This window comes from Anolis carolinensis, chromosome 2 (genome assembly GCF_035594765.1).
Source record: "Anolis carolinensis isolate JA03-04 chromosome 2, rAnoCar3.1.pri, whole genome shotgun sequence".
Lineage (NCBI taxonomy): Eukaryota > Metazoa > Chordata > Lepidosauria > Squamata > Dactyloidae > Anolis > Anolis carolinensis.
Genome location: NC_085842.1, coordinates 213481231 through 213495333, shown reverse-complemented (window position 1 = coordinate 213495333; position 14103 = coordinate 213481231).

Sequence of the window (14103 nt, the reverse complement as noted above, 5' to 3'; positions counted from 1 at the left end):
ATAATCCACATTATTTACTTTGAACTGGATGATACAAGTTTACATTGCAATATAATCCAGATCACATAATTTGGCTTTTATATGGCAGTGTAGAAGGGGCCTGAGAGGGCTGAAACCAGGGGCCATTCAGATGTTCAACAGCAGCTGTCAACATTCTTCACCATTGGATATGTTAATCGGCCTTAGGCCCCTTCTACACTTCCATATGAAATCCAGATTACCTGATTTGAACTGGATTATATGGCAGTGTAGATTCATATAATCCAGGTCAAAGCAGATAATGTGGATTATCTGTTTTGATAATCTGGATTATATGGCAGTATACAAGGGGCCTAACTGGCAATTATGTGGATGACTATTCAGAATATAATTCTGTTCAGGTGGGTGGGATTTGATCTTAGGCGAATACACCGATAAATATCCAGCGCGATGTAGCCATTTCGAGATTAGATTCCCAATACTGGATACCAGGGTTTGAATCCCTGCTCATCCATAGAAATTCACTGGGTAAACGTAGACAAGTTGCATTCTGACAGCCTGAGAGGAAGGCAAAGGCAAACCCCCTTTGAATAAACATTGCCAAGATAACACCATGATTGGTTCCCTCAGGATCACTATAAATTGGAAACCACTTGAATGCCCCTGTCAGTTCTAAAAATGAACCACTAAAGGTAACAAAAGACCCATCAAACCAATTTAATAAGACGTGATGAATGTTTATGTAGGAATCACATTCAGGAGCATTGACATCCATATTAAGCTCTCCTTTGCTAGCCTCAATTTTTTACTTTCTGATTTGACACTGTAGATGACATATTTTTGAACACCTTTTTTGATGGATATCTTTCTGAAAGTGAAAATTGTGAATGTTACCTTGCTTGTCTTCCCGTAGAAAAGCAACCTGAAAATGTCAGCATTTTAATTGTTCAAAAATAAAATAACATTATAGTTTGTGTTTAAACCTATGGAATCGATGACATCAAAACCAGAGTTTTTTATTAGCAACTCCTTATGCTTTAATGCCTAGCCTAATGGAATAGGTATGGGAGAAGGGCTAGGGAAATCTCCCCAAGTAACTTAAATGATTCAATAAAAAATATTTGCATCATATCCTGGGTTTATAAGGAGCTGATACTATAAATCTGATAACTAATGTTTTAACTTAGTTCTTTGATCATTTGCTTTCTTGTGAATGGAAGATTAGCACATTGGAGGAAGCCTGTGGAACAGTGAGATCTTTCCAGTGACTGAACATTGTTTCTAACTCATAACAATTAAAAGATAATGACTCAGAATTGTTCCCTTTGTTTGTATTTTCCATGGCGCTTTTAAAAATGTGTTTACCATTGTAACACTTATGTTTTAAGCAAAAAAATGTTATAATAAAGTGCAGAATTAACATTAATATGTGCAAAATTAAAATGAAGTGAAGGAGAAATACAGTATTAAATTTACCACCTTTATCTATATTTAAAGGAATGCATGGACCATCTCTTAGGCATACAGGATATGTTTGGCTACTTGTCCTGTATGACTTAGAATTTGACAATCTTAGAAGAGTTTATTCAATGTTTTACTTCCATCTGCATATATAATTCTGTGTTCCCCTAGTCTAAAATCTAGGCGAACTGATTAAAGTGGGACTAGATGGGCTGCTTGCAACAGTTTTTAAACCCTTGGTCCACACTGTGAAGCATACTAACAATCAAAACCAGATGTGACTTGAAGTCCTCTACTAGTTTTGTAAACCACTTTGTCAAAATGCCTAGAGGCAAATCAAGATGTGGGGGCTGAAATTGTTGCCCCTGGAAGTTTTAGGAGAGGCTGTGCCCATTTTTCTCTGGGAAAAATGTCTTGTGGGGAGAGAAGGAGGCTGAAGGCCACAAAAACAGCCCTAGGACTGTGAATCATATCACTGGATTAAAATTACAATTGGCTGTGCCCCCAGTGGCACAGTGGATTAAACCACTGAGCTGCTGAACTTGCTGACCGAAAGATTGATGGTTCGAATACAGGGAGCTGGGTGAGCTCCCACTGTTAGCCCCAGCTTCTGCCAACTTAGCAGTTCAAAAGCATGCAAATGAATAGATCAATAGGTACCGGTCTGGCAGGAAGGTAACGGTGCTCCATGCAGTCATGCCGGCCACTTGACCTTGGAGGCGTCTACTGGTAAAGCCATCTCTTCGGCTTAGAAACGGAGATAATCACCAGCCCCCAGAATCAGACAAGACTAGACTTAATATCCAGGAGAAACTTTTACCTTTACTTTAATTTTTTTATTCCTCACAATGCATTTTGGCTAAGAAATAAACAGTCATTTAAAGAAAAAGGGAGGTGTGGTAGTGTGCCTTCAAGTTGTATCTGACTTATGGTGGCGACCTTAAGGCTAACCCAGCGGTTTTCTTGGCAAAATTTGTTCAGAGTTGTTTTGCGGTTTGCCTTCCTTAGTGGTGAAGAGATCATGACTTGCACAAGGCCATTCAATAAGTCCAACATTCAAACTACCACTCCATACTGGAAGACATAGGCATCAATAATTATGGGCAAGACTAGCGATAACAAAACATATGTGCAGGTATGCTTTATATTAAGTTACATATCCTGGGCCATAATCTTTCTCTGATGGTTGAAGAATCTGCTCTCAATCCACCCAACTATATTAGGTAAAGGTTAAGGTTTTCCCCTGACATTAAGTCTAGTCGTGTCCAACTCTGGGGGTTGCTGTTCATCTCCATTTCTAAGCTGAAGAGCCGCCGTTGTCCGTAGATGCCTCCAAGGTCATGTGGTCGGCATGACTGTATGGAGAAGACCTATTGGTCTTCTCACATTTGCATGTTTTCGAACTGCTAGGTTGGCAGAAGCTGGAGCTAACAGCGGGAGCTCACCCCACTCCCAGGATTCGAACCACCAACCTTTCAGTCAGCAGGTTCCACAGCTCAGTGGTTTAATCTGCTGTGCAACCAGGGGCTCCAACTATATTACGTTACTGTAAATAAAACCGAAGTCATGTAAAATAATACTTGCAAATCAATCTAAAAACAAATTAAGGATTTAAAGAATATCTCCAAAACTTATGCCTGACAACTGATTATTTAAGTTGCAAGGCATAATTGTTGTGGACCTTTTTTAAAAAATCCCCGCTGCTTGATTTTCAAGTGATTGGAAGTTTTTTGCATGTCTTAATGTTATCTAGTAGGAGTAGGAGGCATTGTTGTGTCTCCTGCGTGTATCAAGGTCTTCCTAATCATAACAATGCAATGGCAGGGAGATTATTTAGGGAATATATAAAATCCTGAAGGGGGAAGAAAAGGCCAGCAATAAAGACAGAAGTAAACTAACTTGCTCCTGAACACAACCACAGTTTTATAGTTAAACCCTATGCATCTCTAACCACCAAAACAAGCATTTCTGAAATCAGAAGGCACAGGCCATAGACAAAGAAAGTGCCTATGTCAGCACCCCCCCCCCCCCCAAATCCTTCAACAAGTACGCAGCCTGGAAACAAAAGACAACAAAGGCTGGCCTTATAGCCTCCTTTAAATAACAATTCCTACGCAATGTCTAAAACCTTAGATCAAATCAAGCAGTTAAGAAAAGAATGGTCAGACATTATTAACTTACTAAAAGAAAAACTGAATTTAACTGCATAAAGACCTAGAAAAAAGAAAGCTGTGAATGCAGATGAATTAATCTTGGAACAGGGTTTTGGAAACAACGATTAAGCTCCCTTTCGAAGTGATGTTTGCCAAAGGCCCCATATACACTGACCATTTAATACAGTTTCAAACTTGCATTGAAATAAGTGGTTTCACTGTGCAGATAGGAACCCCCGTGGCTCAATGGGTTAAACTCTTGTGCTGGCAAGACTGCTGACAGACAGGTTGCGGTTCAGATCTGGGGAGAGCTCAGAGAGCTCCCCCTGTCAGCTCCAGCTCCCCATGAGGGGGACATGAGAGAAGCCTCCCACAAGGATGGTAAAACATCAAAACATCCCCTGGGCAATGTTCTTGCAATGGCCAACTGTCTCACATCAGAAGCAACTTGTAGTTTCTCAAGTCGCTCCTGACATGAAAAAATAACTCCAGATTTTTAAAAATTATGTCAGAAATGAATTGAGAACATACTGCAAGTCGCTTCTGGTGTGAGAGAATTGCCTGTTTTCGAAGACGTTGCCCAGGGGATGCCTGAATGTGTTACCATCCTTCAGGGAGCTTCTCCCATGTCTCCGCATGGAAAACTAGAACTGACAGATGGGAGCTCACCCTGTCTCGCGGATTCAAACTGCCAACCTTTAGATCAGCAGTTCAGCTGGCACAAGAGTTTAACCCATTGGGTCACTGCAGCTCTATGCAGATGCTTACATAGGAAATCCTACACAAACCAGACATCACCAATCTGCATTCTTTCACTTGCTTTGGGAGTTTACTGTCTGGCCACTGCAATCTGAAGCTAGCTTTGTACTGCATTAACAGGTCAGTGTAAATGGGGGCTATAATGCTTCAGGAATAATATTTGTTTGCCTTAAAGGTAAAGGTAAAGGTTTCCCCTGACGTTAAGTCCAGTAATGTCTGACTCTGGGGGTTGGTGCTCATCTCCATTTCTAAGCCGAATAGCCGGCGTTGTCCGTAGACACCCCCAAGGTCATGTGGCCGGCATGACTGCATGGAGTGCTGTTACCTTCCCGCCGGAGCAGTACCTATTGATCTACTCACAATGGCATGTTTTCAAACTGCTAGGTTGGCAGGAGCTGGAGCTAACAGCAGGTACTCAAGCTACTCCCAGGATTTGAACCTGGAACCTTTCAGACTGCATGTTCAGCAGCTCAGCGCTTTAACACACTTCTCCACCGGGGTTCCTTCTTGCCTTAAGAAACCGCAATTGATGTGAAGATATAATGCTGGAAAAACAGCATTCTTAGCTCAAATTTAATTATTTTTTTTACAACAAACCTTCAGTTTATTAGACTAAGACTAAATTGTCTAAGCCAAGTGACATTAAAAAAAGCAAATAAAATCTAAAAGCATTTGCAGGGGCAGTGCAGAAGGCTGATTTGAGAACTCTGTGCAAAAGTCAAAGGGGCAGGTTAGACTGGTTTCAAAGGTGAGTTTTTTGTGTGCAATAATGATAAAATAATTTTTTCAAGGGAAAAAGTATCTCATCATTCTATTCTAGTGCTTGATATTAAATTTTTAAAATTTAAGGAATGTAAAAGGTATAAGGTAAAGGTTTTCCCCTGACATTAAGTCTATTTGAGCCTGACTCTGGGTGTTGGTGCTCATCTCCATTTCTAAACCGAAGAACCAGACAAGAGCAGTCCTCCATAGACACCGCCAGGAGAGAAAAGTCTCCTCCCTCCTGGCCAAGCACCTGGCTGCTTTTCTAGGCAGTAGTAGGCCTCTTCAAGCTGGGTGCTTGCCGGGAGGGAGGAGGCTTGCCGGGAGGGATAACGGCCTCCCTATTATCCAACAGTTTTGGTTATCTGAAATTCGTCCCGTCCGTTTATGTTGGATAAGTGGAACTACTGTATGTATGTTAGATACTATCAATGGATGTAAAACTGTTACAGTTTTCCATTCATTTTACAGATGGAATATACCAGTAACATTTCATTTTCTGAATTTTTTTATACTTTTCTATTACTATAACATTTAAAAGGTTAAATAATTAGACACAACTATATTAATAACTGGGTAGTCAGACTTCTCCAGCTGCCCTTACCCCCCCTGCCCTATTCCATCCCTAAAGTACCTGAATGTGTAAGCGTCTGTGATGAAGCTAATTCACTGACATTAAACAAGGGGTGCATCTACGTTATATAATTAATGCATTTTGATAAGCATTTTGATGGCTCAATTCTATGGAATAATGGAAATCGTGGTTTATAAGGTGCCAGGTTCAAACCCCGGGAGCAGCGGGAGCGATCGCTGCTAGCTCCAGCTCCTGCCAACCTAGCAGTTCGAAAACATGCCAATGTGAGTAGATCAATAGGTACCGCTCCGGCGGAAAGGTAATGGCGCTCCATGCAGTCATGCCGGCCACATGACCTTGGAGATGTCTATGGACAACGCTGACTCTTCGGCTTAGAAATGAAGATGAACACCAACCCGCAGAGTTGGTCATGACTGGACTTAACGTCAGGGAAAACCTTTACCTTTATAAGATCAGTGCTATGGAATCATGGAAATTGTGGTTGTTTTTCTCTGCCAAAGGGTGCTGGTGCCTCATTAAACTACAAATCCCAGGCTTCCATAGCATTGAGCCATGGTAGTGAAAGTGATGTCAAAGTGCAGTAAGGTGAAGAGCCAGCCAAGGTTTAGTCCAAAAAGTGTTAATAGTTAATAGAGTTTTGCAGAAAGATGAGAAAGCCCGTGATGCAAAAAACAAAAACAAAAAACTTTCAGGTTTAAGAATGTTCAAAATATGGGGCAAGGACTATAACAGAGATAAATGGTACGGTCTTTGCTGCCTAATGAATGTTAGAATGTTATCTCCAGATGAAGCCAAGCCAGATGCAGTCCCCTACCCCGCCCCTTTCCTTAAACAGCAGGCTTCAGCTCTGTTGAAAGCTGTGAAATCAATACCCTGCAGCCTGCATATCTTCAAAGGAAATGCCATAGAAAGGCAGCTGGAAGGAAAGTGCCCGAGGGGCAGGCCGTGGAGCTGGAAGCCTCAGGTGGGGCCCAGGCTGAGGTCCTTAGTCACAAACCCCCTTTGTTCTTCAAAATGACCCTCCAGCACACTCTCTCTACATGACTGGGCAAAGGCAGACCCACATTTGCAGTCAGATTTGCCATCATCATGCCTAGTTCAGTCTACATTGGAAGACAGAAAACTAATTTATTGCTAATTTACACATAACACCTCCTTGCCATTCTGCCTGCTTCTGTATTCTGTTCAAAAGCCTCCCTGAGATAAATTCCTGACAACTTCCTCTCTTTTCCCAAGAGTATATACGGAGTTCATTATATATACAGGCAGTCCCTGAGTTACAAACACAACAGGTTCTGTAACTCTCTCTCTCTCTCTCTCTCTCTCTCTCTCTCTCTCTCTCTCTCTCTCTCTCTCTCTCTCTCTCACACACACACACACACACACACACACACACACACACAAACACAGTATATTTGTATATCATAGGGAAGGGTTTACACTCCTGTGGTCTTTGTTTTGCTGTCTGTGGCCCTGTTCAGTAGCTTTCACCTCACTTTCTATCCTTGTGATAATTGGATTTTGAAAAAATTAGCTTGTTGTGGAAACAAGGATTGGTGAGAAAGCTTCAGATGAGACACCTTTTCCCCATGATAACTTTCAGGAGTTAGTTTCCCTTCCTAGGGGTAGATTTCTCTCACTTTCTGTTGTCTCGCTCCTGTTTGTAACAGATGTTTGTAACCCAGGGGCTGCCTGTATATTGTCTTGCAGCCCAAAATGCAGCTGGTTATTTCAAACCAATGTGATTATCCTTCCCTAGAACCTGGTCATGTGCCCTCCTTCCCTCTGGTCCCTGTAGATCATTGGTTCTCAACCTGTTGGTCTCCAGGTGTTTTGGCCTACAACCCCCAGAAATGCCAGCCAGTTTACCAGCTATTACGATTTCTGAGAGTTGAAGGCCAAAACATCTGGGGACCCACAGGTTGAGAACTACTGTCTTAGAACAAATCAAGTCTGAGAACCACTGCTATAGATTGCCTTTTTATTCACAGTCTCCACTTTCTTCCATTTCACTGGACAGCTCCTTCTCACAACTTGGTGTTTCCCACATCTTAGAACGAAGGCTGATGTTTTAGGCATTTAGCCAAAACCAGTCCTGTGACAGGTGCCACCTCAAATATCTTGTTGCTACTATTCTAAACCTGCTACCTGAGGCAGCTGTCTCACTCTGACTTTTGGTTGTGTGAGCCTACTTTTAGCTTTAAGGCCAGTCTTAAGGGGAAAAGTGACTATTAAGAATACAAGCTATTTTCTGTAGCATTCATTTCCATCTTCGCTCAGTACCATTTTGCAGTATAAGCCATTCCACATAATTATAAACTGTAAAGAAGAAAGAATTATTATATTATATAGTCACAATCTGGCATGTTAGACCTTTATTTTGTTTAGTACACTGAAGCTTTTGTAGAAGTAGTATGTTAGTTGTAGCATATGTTTGTATAATTTGATAGGTTGTGACATTTATATAATTTCTTTCATATCGGTCACTTTTTGTGTACTTACAAATGTAGGTTTATGAGTTACGCTATATACTCATGAAATTTTAGTAAAAAAATAAACCCTAAAAACCTGTGCTGACCTATCTATGGGTCAATTTGGGAAGTGTACCATAACTTTTATCAAGACAAGAACTATCTTATTTTCAGGGGCTGTAGCCTGAACCTCTGGTAGAACACAGTCCGAAACTTTTAAAAGGGCTGTGGCGCAGGCTGGAGAGCAGCTGCAATGAATCACTGCAATGAATCACTCTGACATGAGGTCATGAGTTCGAGGCCCGCTCGGAGTCTATGTTTGTCTTGTCTTTGTTCTATGTTAAAAGGCATTGAATGTTTGCCTATATGTGTAATGTGATCTGCCCTGAGTCCCCTTCGGGGTGAGAAGGGCGGAATATAAATGCTGTAAATAAATAAATAAATAAAAAGTGCACCTCTGTTTTATGAACAGGGAATCGTTTCAGGAACATGGCATCATACTGCCCCAGATTTGGTTTCCTTAGAAATGTGTCACTAGGTTGTTTTTGGCATTTTAAAATGGCAGTTAATTACCATCAAGTCGACATCGAGTTGTGGTGATCCTGTGAATGGGAAACATCCAAATCACCCTATTCCAGTCATGGGCAAACTTTGGCCCTCTGGGTGTTTTGGACTACAACTCCCACAATTCCTAACAGCCTACCGGCTGTTAGGGATTTTGGGAGTTGTAGTCCAAAACACCTGGAGGGCCGAAGTTTGCCTATGCCTGCCCTAGTCTTGCTAGGTCTTGCAGATTCAGGGCTACAATTTACTTACATCTATCAATCTCAAACGAGGTCTTCCTCTTTTTCTACTGCCTTCTGCCATGTCAAAAATTATTGTCTTTTCTATCTTCTCTTGATTTATCCAAAGTATGATAATTTTACCTTAGTCATCTTGATTTCTAGGGAGAGCTCAGGTCTGATTTACTTTAGGACCCATTTGTTTGGCTTCTCAATAATCCATGGTACCCATACAAGTCTTCTCTGCAGCACCACATTTCAAATAAGCTGATTTTATTCTGATCAGCTTTCTTCACCATCCAGTTTCCATATACAGTAGAGTCTCACTTATCCAACATAAACGGGCCGGCAGAAGCTTGGATAAGCGAATATCTTGGATAATAAGGAGGGATTAAGGAAAAGCCTATTAAACATCAAATTAAATTATGATTTTACAAATTAAGCACCAAAACATCATGTTATACAACAAATTTGACAGAAAGAGTAGTTCAATATGCAGTAATGTTATGTTGTAATTACTGTATTTACGAATTTAGCACCAAAGTATCATGATATATTTAAAACTTTGACTACAAAAATGGCTTGGATAATCCAGAAGCTTGGATAAGCGAGGCTTGGATAAGTGAGACTCTACTGTACTTGCATTTAAAAATATTTCTTATATGCAGGTTAGCACATGTGAAGGCATGGCTTAACAGTCCAAGACTCTGCTAAATTGTAATACTCCCACACTACATCTCTAAGGAAATAGCTGTTACTCCAAAATAGTGTTAATTTATTGTTGTTGTTGTTGTTGTTGAAGCAAATCTACCACAGGGTTTTCTTGGCAGAATTTGTTCAGAAGAGGTTTGCCATTCCCTTACTCAGAGGCTGAGTGTGACTTACCCAAGATCACCTATGGCTGAGCAGGGATTTGAACTCTGGTCTCCCAGTGTCCTAATCAAACGCTCACATGACTAAACCCTTCCTGGCTCACTATTAGTTTGCATAGGCCAAGTGTTGTTTTCTCTCTCTCTCTCTCTCTCTCTCTCTCTGCCTCTTTTTCTTTGTCTCAAAACACAGACTGCTGTTCTATTAAGGCACAGGCCCTTTCGCCCCTCTTCCTAGCTGGAAGGGGAATTGTGCATGAGTCATCTTCTCCACCCTTCACTTAATCTTCTTTCTGAATAGTATGGGCCATTAACACTCTTTTGTTAGTAGCATTGCCACAGGCAGGTCAGAATTACATCCATACTAGGCTTGCTCAAATAATTCGTTTTCCCCGTTAACCGTTATTAATTCGTTATTTTCGTTTGTTTTGAAGCAATATACGGCATTGGTTGTCCACACGTCTGGATATCGCGGTTTCGAATCGCAAGAGGCCGTTTTTCGTTATGTCGTCGTTTTTTTCGTTAGGAAAAAAAAGCTTTTGCAAATCACCCAAACTCCCACCATTCAGGCCCTTTCCTTTTGCCCCTCAGCAAAAGGGGCGTCACGGGCTCAGCCAATGGGAGGGGGCGAGGGGGAAGGAGGCCGAGGAGGAGGAAGACGGAGGGGGAAAATGGCCGCCGCCGCCTCGCCTCAGCTCAGGCCTGATACTCAGAGGTTTTGACGTCTGTGTGAAGCTAGGCAAGTGGGGTTTATATATCTGTGGAAGGTCCAGGGTGGGAGAAAGAACTCTTGTCTGTGGGAGGCAAGTGTGAATGTTGCAATTGGTCACCTTGATTAGCATTGAATAGCCTTGCAGCTTCAAAGCCTGGCTGCTTCCTACCTGGGGGAATCCTTTGTTGGGAGGTATTAGCTGGCCCTGATTGTTTCCTGTCTGGAATTCCCATTTTCTGGGTGTTGTTCTTTTACTGTCCAGATTTTAGCTTTTCTGTAGCTAAAAATGCATATAAAATTGATTCTATAGGGAGGATAAATGATTGGATTTCAACTCGTACAGCTTAGCTTTCTCTGCCAATAATGGTACCATATCAAACTAAACCTCCCAAGATTCTGTAGCAGTAAGCCATCTTGGATATTGTAAGGGATTTTTATTATTATTATTATTATTATTATTATTATTATTATTATTATTATTAGACCTTGCTCCCAGGAAGATGCCTTCGCTGTGGCTCCCAACTTATCTATCTACCTTTCCACATATTCTCCACATTGTGTGTATGTGTATGTATATTAGATATACATGAGCCCCGATGGCGAAGTGTGTTAAAGCACTGAGCTGCTGAACTTGCAGACCGAAAGGTTCAAATCCCGGGAGCAGAGTGAGTGCCCGCTGTTAGCTCCAGCTTCTGCCAACCTAGCAGCTTGAAAACATGCCAATGTGAGTAGATCAATAGGTACCGCTGTGGCGGGAAGGTAATGGCACTCCATGTAGTCATGCCGGCCACATGACCTTGGAGGTGTCTATGGACAACACTGGCTCTTGGGCTTAGAAATGGAGATGAGCACCAACCCCCAGAGTCAGACATGACTGAACAACGTCAAGGGATACCTTTACCTTTACCTATATACACACACACACACACATTATGCAGGGACTATATATATATTATATATACACAGTATATATCACACACACACCAATTTAACAACGTTTCAGCCACAAAAACAAAGTTTCTGAAGTAGAACAATGACTTTCACAGTAAAGACAACTCAATTTAACAGGAAATAAGACTTTCAAACCAGGAACAGATTTCTGCAATTATTAAAAAATGGTTTATTATAAAAGCTATGAAAATTCACCAAAAATCAGAGGATAAGGGAAACGTTCCAAATTTTGGTGAGCTATCAGTGTTACATGTGTTCTACCACTGTACCAAGTTGGAAGAAGATCACTCAAAAAATGAGGGTGGGAGAGTCCTGTAAAGTCCTCTCCCTCTGTGCTGTTTTTGGGAATTGCGCATGCGCGTCCGCCATTAACGAATTAATTCAGAAAATAACGAATTTTCGTTAATTTTGAATTTTTTGGGGGGCCAAATTCGGAAATACCATCAGAAACGAAAAGCTGCCCCCCTCTAGTTTTGAAACGAGTTTAGAATCAAATTTTTCGTGGATCGATCAAGCCTAATCCATACTTATGCCAGGTTGGGTTGCTGTGAATCTTTCGGGCTGTATGGCCATGTTCTCCTGAAGTTTCGCCCACATCTGTAGCAGGCATCCTCAGAGGTTGTGAGTGTGAGGTAGTTGAAAACTAGTCAGGGGAGGTTTATATATTTGTGGAAGGTTCAGAGTGGGAGAAAGAACTCTTGTCTGTTGGAGGCAGGTATGGATGCTGCAATTAATCACCTTGATTAGCATTGAAAAGCCTTGCAGCTTCAAGGCCTCATTCTTACCTGGGGGAATCCTTTGTCGGGAGGTGATTAGCTGACTCAGATTATTTCATGTCTGGAATTCCCATTTTTGAGTGGTGTTCGTTATTTACTGTCCTGATTTCAGAGTTTTTTTTTAATACTGGTGGCCAAATTTTGTTCATTTTCATGGTTTCCTCCTTTGTGTTGAAATTGTCCACATGCTTGTGGCGTTCAGTGGCTTCTCTGTGTATCCTGACAGTGGCGATTGTTTAAGGCGCGTGGTGAGAAGCAACGTGTAGTTTCTTAAGTCACTCCTGACTTTAAGGCAATCGGTTTTCAACCTGGGGTCCCCAGGTGTTTTGGCACACAACTCCCAGAAATCCCAGCCAGTTTACCAGCTGTTAAGATTTCTGGGAGTTGAAGGCCAAAAACATCTGGGGCCCCACAGGTTGAGAACCACTGCCTTAAGACTTAATGATATATTGGACACCCCTTGCTTTTCTATGTTTGTGTGTGTATAATGAAAGGCATGGTCTTATTTCATTATTTGTAAATCTCCAGTTACAGTCTGTGCTGTTTTATCAACTTTATATTATATGCTCTATGTGCATTTTTGGCTGGACAGAATAAAAATGCTTTACCTGAATAAACAAGCAAATAGATCGCCAATGATGATGATGAGTGTGAAATAAAACCTTTTACTCTTCACTTGCTGAACATTGTGATCTAGACAGGGAGAAGAGCATTTTCTGTTTCTCTTTGTCTCTCTCTCTCTGTGTCTTTGCCTGTTCCTACCTGGGGATAAATCCAACGTTAGCCCTGCCTAGAAGGGTTGCATTGAGAGATAATGTTTACAGAATTGGCGGCTAGTAAGACCTATCATGGGGTTCACAGCAGGGACCAGCATTGGTTCTGACCCCTAGTTTTTAATGTATGCTATTTCAGTAATTGTATAGCATAAGTTAATTATATATCTAATTTTCTAAAGGGAAGGAATATGGCAAAGCAGATGCAAGGTTGCTGCACTCCGAGACCACTATTGTTTCATACTCCTTATGAACCATCTAGGAGATTAAAATTGTCCGGGGAGGCCCTGCTCTCGGTCCCGCTCCCTTGAAGGCACGTATGGTGGGGAGAGACAGGGCCTTCTCAGTGGTGGCCCCTCGGCTATAGAACTCCCCAGTGACATTAGATCAGCCCCCTCCCTCCTAGCCTTTAGAAGAAAGATAAAAGAAAGATAAAAAACATGGCTGTGGGATTAGGCTTTTAGTGAATAGAGCAGTGCAATGAGAGATCTGGAAAATACGGAACTGACTATGGACTCTACTGTATAATGTAATGTTTTTAAATGTTTAATATGTCTGTTTTTAATCTAGAATCATAGAATAATAGAATCGTAGAGTTGGAAGAGATCTCATGGGCCATCTAGTCCAACCCCCTGCCAATAAGCAGGAAAATCTCATTCAAAACACACCCGACAGATGGCCATCCAGCCTCTGTTTAAAAGCCTCCAAAGAAGTAGCCTCCACCAGACTCCAGGGCAGAGAGTTCCACTGCCGAACAGCTCTCACAGTGAGGAAGTTCTTCCTGATGTTCAGGTGGAATCTCCTTTCCTGTAGTTTGAAGCCATTGTTCCGCGTCCTAGTCTGCAGAGCAGCAGCAAACAAGCTTGCTCCCTCCTTCCTATGACTTCCCCTCACATATTGTGCATGGCTATCATGTCTCCTCTCAGCCTTCTCTTCTGCAGGCTAAACATGCCCAGCTCTTTAATCCGCTCCTCAAAGGGCTTGTTCTCCAGACCCTTAATCATTTTAGTTGCCCTCCTCTGGACGCTTTCCAGCTTGTCAACATCTCCCTTCAACTGCG